Here is a 12,994-nt window from a genome sequence, read left to right on the forward strand (position 1 = left end):
CAGCATCAGCAGTCCAAAGCTAATTCCTATGAGGTGGAGGTCTGACATACCTCCAACCTTTTTGCCAGTTCTGACACTACCTGTCCCTCTCATGGCACTCTACTTTTCTGCTGGTTTCAATAATTCATTGCAATGCCCACACAGAATTCAAAGACCATACTCACAGTTATGGGGTTTATTAGGGAAGTAATAGTACACAATTCAGGATCAGGAATGACTCAGAATACAGTTCTTCGATTAGGACAGCCTCTTAGCCATGTCCACAGGCGGGTCTCTCTCTGGCCTTCAGCCTCTCAGCTCTTTGGCCCCTAGGCCTGGCCTCTGCCCTGCTTAGGCAATTGTTACAAAGCACTTTAGCTCTGCCAGTAGGTGTCCAGGGGCACCATACTCTGCCAGCAAGCTTAGTCTGAAACTGAAACTGCCTTACTCCATGGCAAGGAAGCTCACTGTGCCATTTTGCACTCGTCTCCTGATTCTGCTGCTGCCACTTCCCTGCAGCTGCTTCTTGCTATCTTGTGCCATCTCTGGTGTTATAGCTCTCTCTGTTTCATGGGTCTAGGAGGTTCTCAGCACAGGGACCCCGGGTCCAAGAATGACACACTCCACTCACATTTCTTTTTCTTGGTGTAATGAGGTCCCCCATTTCTGACTCTGCAATGGCTCATTTTAAGCCTAGTGGAATGGCAAAACCGACCAATCCCCTTGTTAGTGTTCCGTATACCTTATTTGCATGGTTCCACCCCACAAGTGTGCCATGCACCTTATTTGCATTATTAGGGAGCTGTACAATCCCCTTGGTGGGCCACACACCTTATTTGCATAAGCCTGTTGTCAAGTTGATTCTAACTCATAGCAACCCTATAGGACAGAGTAGAACTGCCCCATAGGGTTTCCAAGGAATGGCTGGTAGATTCGAACTGCTGACCTTTTGGTTAGCAGCCTAGAGCTTAACCATTCTGCCACTAGGGCTCCCTTATTTGCATAATCCCACCCATCCATTTGGTGGCAGTTACAAGATCATGGCAAGATAGGCCATATAAAAGTGATCCATCCCACTGCACTAGGTTAGGTACATCTACCATGTAATTCCATAGTATACTGGTTTTATCCTACCAAAGCATTTATCGCACTTTATTATAATTACATCTTTAATAAATGTATATCCCACTAGGCCTTAAGTCTGGGAAGACAATGACGAAGTCTATCCCCAATGCCTGCTACCCAGCAGGTACTCAAAAAATAAGCAGATTTCAATTAACCTCAACAGAAAACTCAGGGCTAAGGAGAGCACTGGTAAGGGGGAAGAATGAGCTACGATTTCTCAGATATTGTTAAACTGATTGAGAGCACAGTTCAACATTTTACAACCTCAGTTCAGATAATTTAATAACTCTCAGCATGTACCTCTACCTGCCAAATGAACAAATGCTTCTGCCAGGCAGCAGTCCTTGCCATTAGAGGGATCACTTCTTGGTCCATCTTATATGGAGCTCTTTCATCATCTCTGCCCCAATCCTGGACTTGCTGCAAAACTGCCTGTCTTAGGCTGGGCTCTCTAGAGAAGCAAAACCAGTGAAGTATATATAGAGAGAGAGGGAGAGAGACAGAGAGAGAGGCACACAGAGAGAAATTGATTTACATCAAGGAAATGGCTCACACAGTTGTAGAGGCTGGAAAGTCCCAAGTCCATGAGTCAGACTGGAGGCTTCTTCTGACTCACATAGCTGCAGGGGCTGATGAACCCAAGATTGGCAGGTCAGATGACAGGCTGCTGGCTCACAGGATGCAGAGGATGATGAATTCCAAGATCAGCATGTAAGCTGCCAGCTCAAGTCTCAAGAACCGGAGGTCCGATGACAAGCCAGATGAAGAATCCAGAGAGAGAAAAAGCCAGTGAACTTTTCCAGAGAGTCTACATATATGGGATGCAGGTCACACCCCCAAGGAAACGCCGTTTCAACTGATAGGCTGCTCATAGCAGATCTCATCATGGAGGTGGGTACATTATGTCAGATCTCATTATGGAGGTAATTAAATCATTGCATAGCTGCCAAAAAAAAAAAAAAAAAAGCTGCCGAAGTACATCATAATTGCCAAACCACTGAGAATCATGGCCCAGCCACGTTGACATACAACCTTAACCATCACACTGCCCATCTCTCCTCCAGAAATTAGTTAGGCATCTAACCAACACCTACCATCCACTTCTGAAGAAGATCTGGTTGAAAATGCTATTCCATTTGTCACTTTGAGCAATTTCAACAAAGCATCTTTGTGTGAATAGCTTCTTACAATACTGAACGGGGCTGGAGGGACAAAAACCTTACTTCCAAAAAACTTTATTTTCTGTGGCATCTCAACACCAAAGTGAATTACTAGTGTTTCACAATAGTTAAACTCTGGTGTGAGTTCTATGATGTTGCATAAGGCCTGACTAATGCGTAAATGTTTTCCTACATTTGCTGCATTCATAAGGCTTCTCCCCAGTGTGGATCCTCTGGTGCTGAGTGAGGGCTGAGCTCTGATTGAAGGATTTTCCACATTCATAAGGTTTCTCTCCAGTGTGAATCCTTTGATGGTCAATAAGGATAGAGTTTCTACCAAAAGCCTTCCCACACTCATTACATTCATAGCCTTTATCTCCAGTATGAATCTTATTATGCTGAATAAGGGCTGATCTCCAGCTGAAGGCTTTCCCACATTCATAAGGTTTCTCTCCAATGTGAAATCTCCGATGCCTAATGAGCTCTGAGCTGCCCCTGAAAGCTTTTCCACATTCACAACATTCATACGCTTTTTCACCACTATGAATTCTCTTATGTCTAACAAGGTCTGAGCTCAAACTAAAGGCTTTGCCATATTCTTTACATGCATATGGTCTCTCACCAGTATGACTTCTCTGATGTCTAATCAGCTTTGGGTTCTGGAAGAAGGCTTTCCCACAATCAAAGCACTTACAGAGGTTTTCCTGGTGTGAATTCTTTGTTGTGTAATAACATTTGAGTTTAGATTGAGATTTCTTTCACTTTGATTACATTCAAGAACAGTCTGTTCTGTGCAGATTTTCTTGTTGAAAGTTGCCAGACTAAATGTGCTTCCCGGGAAGGGAGCTGACTCAGTTTGTTGCTTGCAGCATTTCCTATTTGTTTCTCGAGGTTGTCTGGACTTCCCAAAGCTTCTTCAACTATCTGTCCCAAAAAAGTTTTCCCAGGTAGTCTTCCTGGGGATATCAAGGTCGGTAATGTAACACATTCAATAATTTCCTGATTTGCAGTCAACTTTCTGTCAGCCACCAACATGTATTCTAAAAATGTGAATAGAAAATGCAAGTGTTATTGCTCCTCATGTCGGAAGAAGGGAGAATGTTATAGCAGGAACAGAAAACAAATCAAAAGAAACAAGTACTTATTAGGAAGAAAACTTTTAAAACTAGCTTCAGTGAGAGACCAGAAAACTAGGAGAAGATGCATTGTTTTGGAAATAATGGAAAGGAAAAGAGGTGATGAGGAGTGATCATGGTACAGAAAGATGCCTAACAATCTTGAATCAGCGGTGCTTCTAGCAAAGTAGGAGAGCAGAAGCTATGATTAGGAAATGCTTTGGGGGTTAGTATTGGAAAGCGGTAGGTGGGAGGGAACTAGAAAGCATTAAGGCAATTGCAGAGTCAGGCAGGTTCCAAATAGATCAAATGATTATAGGCAGAGTAAGACACTCAGAGGTTGAGAAAAGGAATATTGTGGGTTACTGCTCATTCTGGAATCATGTGGGAGTCTTATATGTTCACTTTTTATGTGTAAATGGTCAAAGGTGGCTGGAAACAATTTGCAGATGTGACTGCTTATAGTCAAACATTTTGGTTCACACATACCATGCCTCTCGCTTCTAAATGTCTAGTAACTGACAAACCCACTGCCAGCAAGTCGATTCCGACTCAGAGCAACCCTGTAGGACAGAGTAGAACTGCCCTGTAGAGTTTTCAAGAAGCACTTGGCGGATTTGAACTGCCGACCTTTTGGTTAGTAGCCGTAGCACTTAACCACTACACAACAGGAGATTATTAGATGACAGTTGATATAACTTGAATTATTTTAAGGGGAGGTTACTCTAATCCTCCAAAAATCCCTCTCAACTTATTGTATGCAATTTACAGATCAGGAAACTGAGGCTCATCCTATACCGCCTATCTACGGCCACAGAATTAATAACAGGTAGAGTCAGGATTCAAAGATGTTTAACATCAAAGCTTGTACTCTTTCCACTATGTTATTGTCTTCCGTATGGGAAGAAGGAGGAGCCCTGGTGGTACAATGGTTAAGCACTAGACTGCTAACTGAATTTTCTCATAGTTAAGCTTCATGGGAAGTTAATAAGATTGCTTGGTGAAGATGAAATCAGAGAACGAATTAATAAGCCTGATGTGTCTGCTGCCCATAGGGATGATTTTGCCAATAACATAATCAAAGTCGTTTCGGTCATACAGCAACATCTTCGAAAGCCAGAACCTGCGTAAAGCATAAACCTGTCAGAGAAAGAAAACTGAAATATTTTTCCACTAAAATGAATGATAGAAAAGTGGTAAGACTGCACCCTGTCAGAGGTGGAAAACTTGCGAGACCTAGAAAACAAGGCAGTCCCGTTGCGTTTCGGTTCTCACAGGTTTCACTGTACTCGTTGGCATCTGTGACAACTATCAATTTACTGTCTCTCAGTTTCAGATCCACCCTTCATTGCCCCACCAGTGATCCTGGAACATTTCTCCCCTGCTGGCTGCCATGATGTAAGCTATGTCAGTAGAGGAGGCTGGAAGACACAGGAGGAGGAAGGGGCTTCTCTTCCTGCTCTTAGCATGCTCTGTTTGCTCCTGCAGAACTGGGAACACCCAGCAGTGTCACCCCAGTGAGTTTCAGTGGCATCATCCCTGTGGAAGGCTCCCCAGAAAGTTTTATGCCATGAACCCCCCATAGGCAGTTTCTCAGTGAATTCTGCAGCACAGCTACCCACCCCTTGCTCCAGGTGAATAGCTCCCCCTGACACCCTAGAGAAAATCTTCCTAGCAAGTTCTACCAACATGGCCCCGCATCAAATATCTTCATCCCATGGGCCACGGCTGCACCCACTCCAACAAGATCTGGATTTTAGCCCTGGGTGTGGTGGGGTTGGGGGGAGGGTAGTGGCACACTCTTCCACATTTGTTCCTTCCTTGGGTGCTCTGCCTCAGCCCTAGAGACTCCCTGTACCTGTTATTCTTGTATCCTTTAGAGTTCTGTTTACACCTTAGTAGATAATCCTGTTACAGTTAATAATTCTTAAAATTAAACTTTCCCTGTTCAAGTAACTCTGTGGCTTCCATAAACTGATTGGATCTCTACTGATACAGTATTCTTCTCCATCTTAGGGACTGCATTGCTAAAGGAACCATAATATTAAAAAACCTAAATATTGTTCATTGAATATTATGGATATAATTAGAGAATTCTATCAGAGGTCTTAATTCTTAATCTAAAGTTAGAAATTATTCTGGAATTTCAGATTCCAGGGAAAGCAAATGGAAGAACATGTCTAGGCAAGGGCCTTTCCACAGTTCTTAATGACAGCCATAAGAGACCACCCCTGCCTCTTCAAAGAAACAAAAAAGACCTAGAAAATGAACAATGCCACAGGTGATAGCCTTCATCTCCATCCTGCATCCCAAATGGATTCTGCCTCCTTACCTGTCTCATGGAAAGCCTGGGACTCATGAGTTTCACCCTTGCACTGGTTTTCCAAGGGCTGGAGTTGGCTACTCAGAGACTTTAATGCTCCCATGGATGTCATTTCCTTCCAGATCATTTCCTGGCTATGAGCTGTATCCTAGGAGTAATCAAGTACCAGCACTATGATCCTAAGGATGTACAAGAGGAAAACCTCTAGAGAAACAGTGTAGGACAGGAGGAGTCAGAAACTTAGATGATTAGATAGAAAACACTAAGACTAAAAACTTTAGTGACTTGATCGCAATGAACAAATAATTCAAAAATTATAAACTTCATAGTAATTCTCCTCTGATAACCAAATTGATGCCCATTTATGATGGCTTCTCCATTAACCCACAATAAGTTAAAAATAAAAAACAAAATTACTTCTTACCTGTTGCCTTGGTTTGAGTTCTTTCTCCAGCTCCTCCAGCATAGTCATGGCTTTCTCTCCACTTGCCTGGTCATACGCTACCTCCTGAAATGGATGAAGGTCAACCAATTCTTTTTGGTATAGTGACTCTGTCTATTCCTTCCATCTTCTTTTGATGCTTCCTGCATCTTTTAATATTTTCCCCACATAATCCTTCAATTTTGAAACTTGAGGCTTGAATTTTTTCTTCAGTTCTTTCAGCTTCAGAAATGGTGAGTGTGTTCTTCCCTTTTGATTTCCTATCTCCAGCTCTTTGCACATGCCATTATAATACTTTACTTTGTCTCCTCAAGATGCCCTTTGAAATCTTCTGTTCAGCTCTTTTTCTTCATCATTTCTTTCTTTTGCTTTCACTACTCGACGTTCAACAGCAAGTTTCAGAGTCTCTTCTGACATCCGTTTTGGTCTTTTCTTTCTTTCCTGTCTTTTTAATGACTTCTTGCTTTCTTCATGTCTGATGTCCTTGATGTCATTCCACAACTCGTCTGGTCTTGGGTCTTTAGTGTTCAATGTGTCAAATCTTTTCTTCAGATGGTCTCTAAATTTAGGTGGGGTATACTCAAGGTCGTACTTTGGCTTTTGCGGACTTGTTCTAATTTCCTTCCGTTTCAACTTGAACTTGCATATGTGCAATTGATGGTCTGTTTCACAGTCAGCCCAAGATTTTGTTCTGACTGATGATATTGTTTTTCCATTCTCTTTCCACAGATGTAGTTGATTTGATTCCTGTGTATTCCATCTGGTGAGGTCCATGTGTAGAGTTGCCGTTTATGTTGGCAGAAAAAGGTATTTGCAATGAAGTTGTTGATCTTACAAAACTCTATCATGTGATCTCCAGCATCGTCTCTACCACCAAGGCCATATTTTCCAACCACCAATCCTTGTTTCCAACTTTCACATTCTAATCACCAGTAATTATCAATGCATCCTGACTGCATGTTTGATCAATTTCAGACTGCAGAAGTTGGTAATAGTCTTCAGTTTCTTCATCTTTGGCCTTAGGTGGTTGGTCTGTAAATTTTAATAATAGTCATTTTAACTTGTCTTCCTTGTAGGCATATGGATATTATCTTATCACTGACCACATTGTACTTCAGGATAGATCTTGAAATGTTCATTCCTCTTCATGTTGTCATTCCCAGCATAGTAGACCATAAGATTATTTGATTCAAGATAGCCAATACCAGTCCATTTCAGTTCATTAATGCTTAGGATATCAATGTTTTATGTTCCATTTCATTTTTGACAATTTCTTAATTTTCCTAGATTCATACTTCATACATTCTACGTTATGATTATTAATGGATGTTTGCAGCTGTTTCTTCTCATTTTGAGTCATGTCACATCTGCAAATAAAGGTCCCAAAAGCTTGACTCCATCCACGTCATTAAGGTCACCTCTACTTTGAGGCAGCTGCTCTTCCCTAGTTGTATTCTGAGTGCCTTCCAACCTGGGGGGCTCATCTTCCAGCACTATATTGGCCAATGTTCCGCTGCTATTCATAAGGTTTTCACTGGCTAATTCTTTGCAGAAGTACACTGTTGGGCCTTTCTTCCTTGTCTTAGTCTGGAAGCTCAGGTGAAATCTGTCCACCATGGGTGACCCTGCTGGTATTTGAATACTGCTGACATAGCTTCCAGCATGTCACAGCAACACATGTCCCCACAGTACAACAAACTGACAGATGTGTGGGGGATCTCCACTGTAATATTTATTATTTCCTTGCTTTAGGTTTAATTCACCCTTCTATTTCTGGTGTCTGAAGGTAAAAGGTTACCTCGCTTCCTTCTGAGCTTTCACTGGTAGCATCCTTAAAGTTCAGACTTTTAGTAACAGTCTGTTCAAGGTGATTTAGGCTTTCTTGATCATGCTTCTCAAAATTTTTCCAGCTTCTGCCCATTGCCCATTTCCAAAGCCACTCCCACATCTTTAGGTATTTAATACAGCAGCACTCTATTCTTGATACCAAAATCTCTATTAGTTTCTTGTGCTGCATAATAAATTAGCACAAATATAGTGGTTTAAACCAACAGACATATATTATCTTACAGTTTCTGTAGGTCAGGAGTCTGGTCACAGAGTAGTTGGGTCCTCTTCTCAGGTCTCACAAGGCTACAACCAGGTTGGAGCTTGAAGCTCTATTCCCTGCTTACATGGTTGCTGGCAGAACTAAGTAATTGTCAGAAACAAGTCATACTCAAGGGGAGAGAATTATAAAAGGGTGTGACTCATTAGGAGTGTCTGCCACAACTTACTTCTTGTATGTGCCCACTGATCTCCATCTTCATTGTCACTACTCCAATCCAAGCTACAATTACATGCTTAGACTATGGCCAAAGCCTCTTCACTGGCCTTCTCACATCTACATGCAGTTGGGATAATTAAAAAAAAAAAGCACGTCTGATTACCTCACTTTGTTGGTAAAAACGTTTTAATGGTTCCTCATTGCTCTTATGATTAAGTACAATGTCTTTAAAATTGCCTACTTCTGGTAACTGCCTACCTCTCTAATTGCATTTCCAGCCAACCCCTCATTTGCTATGCTTCAGCCTTCTTCCTTTATCTTGACTTTGTCAACTCATTTTCTCTTTAGGACCTCATCATATTATAACCCCACTACTAAAACCATGTTTTCTCTACCCAACTCTTCACTTTTTAAGCCTCAATAAACACACCACTTCCTTCGGAATCTTTCCTTGATATCCACTCTGGAATAATTTAGATTCCCCACATATGTTTTTATGATACTCTGTATTCTTCCTCCCTGCACTTGCCATTGTTGCAATTAATTAATTAATTTTTTGATTTACTGTTTACCGTCTGACTTCCCATTAGAATGTAAGTCCCATTAGGGCATCTCTGTATCCATGGCATCTAGTACAGTTCCTGGTTTTCAGTGGACACTGTAAATATTTGATGAATGAATTAATCAGTGCATGTATTCCATGTGCTGTGAAGACCCATGGTGTACATGAGGACTTTCCGTGGGGAATATATTCATGGGTTATTTTAAGGAAATAAATTTTCATATTCCTTAACTTTCATCTGTACTCTCTCCTAAAATTGATCTGTGTATAAATGAGCTCATGTTCACATTGGCCCTTCTTCCTCTTTATGAAGGGTCTTATTATTGTCCTGATATATCCCTGGAGTGTCAAACAAATGAAGAATTCAAAATATTGATTTGAGAGGGAATATCCTATAATGAAAATTCAAGTCACCTGTCTTGTCCTGTCTTATACATATTTCTGTTAAGGATGAAGCATTGTAATAAAAAATGGTGTGTTTTGCCCTATGTCAAGATGTTTTGAATTCAAAATAGCCAAATAGTATGGGTTGTTGTTAGGTGCCATTGAGTCATTTATGACTCATAGCAACACTGTGTGACAGAGTAGGACTGCCTCATAGGGTTTTCTTGGCTGTAACCTTTACAGAAGCACATTACCATGTCTTTCTCCCACCAAGCCACTGGATGGGTTTTAACCGCCAACTTTTCATTTAGCAGGTAACCATTGTGCCACGAATTTTCATAAACTGAACATTCCTGTTACTAACGTTCAGATGAAAAAATAGTACATTAACAGTCCTCAGAAGTCCCCCTTGTGCTCTTTTCATGTCATTACCCTTCCACAGTCCTGAAAAGTAGCCACAACACTGAACTTCGATCATCATAAACAAGTTTAGACTGTTCTTGTATTTTATACTAACAGAAATTAGGATGTACTCTTTTGACTCCAGCTTCCTTTGTTTGACATCGTGAAATCCATCCACACTGTTGTGCATAGGCTGTTCATTCTCATTTATGGTAGTATTATATTGTGATTATACCAATATTTATTCATTCTAAGATGGACATATTGAGAGTGATAAATTCCACTGAGTCATGGTGTATAATCTTTTATAGATCTTGCCGAATAGGATTTGCTAGTATTTTATTGAGAATTATTGTGTCTATATTCATTAGAGATATTGGTTTAGCTTCCTTTTCCTGTGATGTCCCGTGATCTGTGATGTCTTTGTCTGGCATTGGTATCAGAGCAATACTGGCCTCCTCTATTTCCTGGAAGAGGCTATGAAGAATTGGTGCTATTTTTTAACTGAAAGAATTCACTACTGAAGCCATCAAGGCCTGTGCATTTCTGTGCTAAAAGATTAATTACTTATACATTTTCTTTGTTATACTTGCTGTTTATTCAGATTTTCTGTTCTTCAGTCTATTTTGGTATTTTGTATCTTTGTATGATTTATCCATATCGTCTAAGTTGTGACCGTTACATGCTTTTAAATTTCTGTAGTGTTAGTAGTGATGTCTGTTCTTTCATTCCTGCTCTTGGTAACGTGTATCTACTCTTTCTTTTTCTTCTTGGTTGGTCTAGTAAAGGTTTGTCAATTTTGTTGTTCTTTTCAAAGAACGATATTTGGTTTCATTGATATTTCCTATTTTTTTTTCCTTTTCTATTTCATTGATCACTACTGTAACGTTATCACTTATTTCCTACTGCTTGGGAGGGGGCTTAGTTTTCTTTCAAAAGTTTCTTAAGGTGGAAGCTTAGGTCATTATTTTGAAATTTTCTTCTTTTCTAATGTAGACATTCAAAAGCTATAAATTTTCCTCTAAGCCCTGCTTTAGCTACATCTCACCAATTTTTATGTTGCATTGGCATTTTCATTCAGTTTAAACTATTTTCTTATTTCCCTTGTGATTTCTTTTTGACCCACAGATTATTTAGATGTGTTGTTTGATTTCTAAATATTTGTAGATTTCCCAAACTTGTGTTGTTGATTTCTAATTTAATTCCATATCATCAGAGGATATACTTAGTATGATGTCAATCTTTTTAAATTTATTGAGGCTTGTTTTATGGCCTGGCTTATACTGTATCCTAGAGAATGTTTCATGTGCACTTGAATAGAATGTGCATTTTGATATTGTTTGGCGGCGTACACTACAAATGTCAATAAGGTCAAGTTGATTGATGGTATCGAGTTTTCTATATCCTTTCTAAATTTTCTATTTGGTTTTTCTAACCATTATGGAAAATGAGTTATTGAAATCTTCAGTTATTATTATTTCTACTTCAATTTTGTTTTTGTTTTCTGTATATCAGGGCTCTGTTGTTAGGTGTATATATGATTATAGTTGTTACATCTTAGTGATAAATTGATCCTTTATCATTATAAAATGTCCCTCTTTATCTATAGAAATACTTTTTGTCTTAAAGTCTACTTCGTCTGATATCAGTATAGCCATTCCAGCCTTCTTATGGTTATTGTTTACATGGTACATCTTTTTCTATGCTTTTGGTCTCAAACTATTTGTGTCTTTGAATCTTAAATGTGTATTTTAACAATAACACACAGTTGAATCATTTTATAAACCCAGTCTGATCATGTTTGCCTTTTGATTGGAGTATTTAATCCAATTATATAGTTAATATAATTATTGATGTGATTGGATTTATGTCTGCCATTTTTGTTCCTTGTTCTTTATATAGCTTATGTTCTTTTTCTTACTCTCTTTCTCCTTTATTGCTTTCTTTTGTAATAGATTTTTCAGAAGTAGATCACCAGGCCTTTCTTCCAAGGTACCTCTGGGTGGACTCAAACATCCAACCTTTGGGTTAGCAGCTGAGTGCATTAACCATTTCCACCACCCAGGGACTTCTCATTGATTGAAGACAAAGGAAATTACCTGATCTGAATTCAACCCCAACGGTCTTGGGGAATTCTGGCATTTCTTGGCACAAGGCTACTTACTTCTGCCAATGTGAACCTTGGGAATTCTGATTGCATTTGCTACTATTTAGCTTGTGAATCTGAATTTTCAGCACTGGCTCTGACTTTAAAAAAAAGTCAAAGTGACACACACTAACATGTCACAGATCATTCCATAATTTAGGTGCCCTATTAAAAATAATAATAATAATAATAATAATAATTTTTTATTTTTTTTTATTAAAATAAGGAGCCCTGCTGGTGCAGTGATTAAGAGGTCAGGCTATCAACCAAAATGTTGGCAGTCTGAATCCACCAGCTGCTCCTTGGAAACCCAATGGGGCAGTTCTACCTTGTCCTATGGGGTCACTATGATTTGGAATCGACTTGATGGCAGTCGGTTTGGTTTTGGTTTATTCAAAATAAAGAGCAGCAGTTTCCTTGTTAACAATTATTTTATCAAAAGGAAAGTTAAACTTTTTATATGGCTTCACAATTTGGATCTATTTTCCCTTTTCACCCAAAATTCAAGATTAATTTTTAGACTGAAATTCATTCTTTGTGCTGATTGCTTGAATAATCAAAGAACCAAAAGAAACTAACTTCCAATACAATAAAATACATAGCAAGCAAAAGCTCACATATAGGTCTTTATGTTCCTCTTTCTGTGGAAAAGGTCCAAGTTTTCATCATATGCTCAAAGGGGTCTAATACCTCAAAAAGATTAAGAACCATGGCTCTAGAATCTATGCCTAAATCAGACATGTGTTAGTTTCCTGCAAGAGGAATGGAAATACAAAGCAGGTAGAATATTTGTAGGTAAAGGAATAATCTCTTTTGTAAGGATCAGCACAAAGCTGTTTCCTATGAGGTAGAGGTTAAAGATGTTCCAGATATCCAACTTTCTCAAACTGCTGTAACACTCCATCATCTCTAACATCAACTACTCCCCCTCCTCTTAGTACTCTCCCTCCGGTGTTTGGGTTCAGTAATTTCCTGCAATGTCTCACAGAGCTCACAAACCATACTTAGAGTTAAATGGTTTATTATGGAAGTCACAGGGAACAACTCGGGATTAGGAATGGCTCAGAAGTAACAGTTAACTCAGGGTACA

The 12,994-nt window shown here is 39.5% G+C and overlaps 1 pseudogene; it reads right to left on the reverse strand.

Annotated features, from left to right (window-relative positions):
* Positions 1–2,062: 2,062 nt before the first annotated feature.
* LOC135232699 (zinc finger and SCAN domain-containing protein 30-like) lies at positions 2,063–8,065 on the reverse strand (annotated as a pseudogene).
* Between the last annotated feature and the right edge of the window lie 4,929 nt (positions 8,066–12,994).

This window comes from Loxodonta africana, chromosome 11 (assembly GCF_030014295.1).
Source record: "Loxodonta africana isolate mLoxAfr1 chromosome 11, mLoxAfr1.hap2, whole genome shotgun sequence".
Taxonomy (NCBI): Eukaryota; Metazoa; Chordata; class Mammalia; order Proboscidea; family Elephantidae; genus Loxodonta; species Loxodonta africana.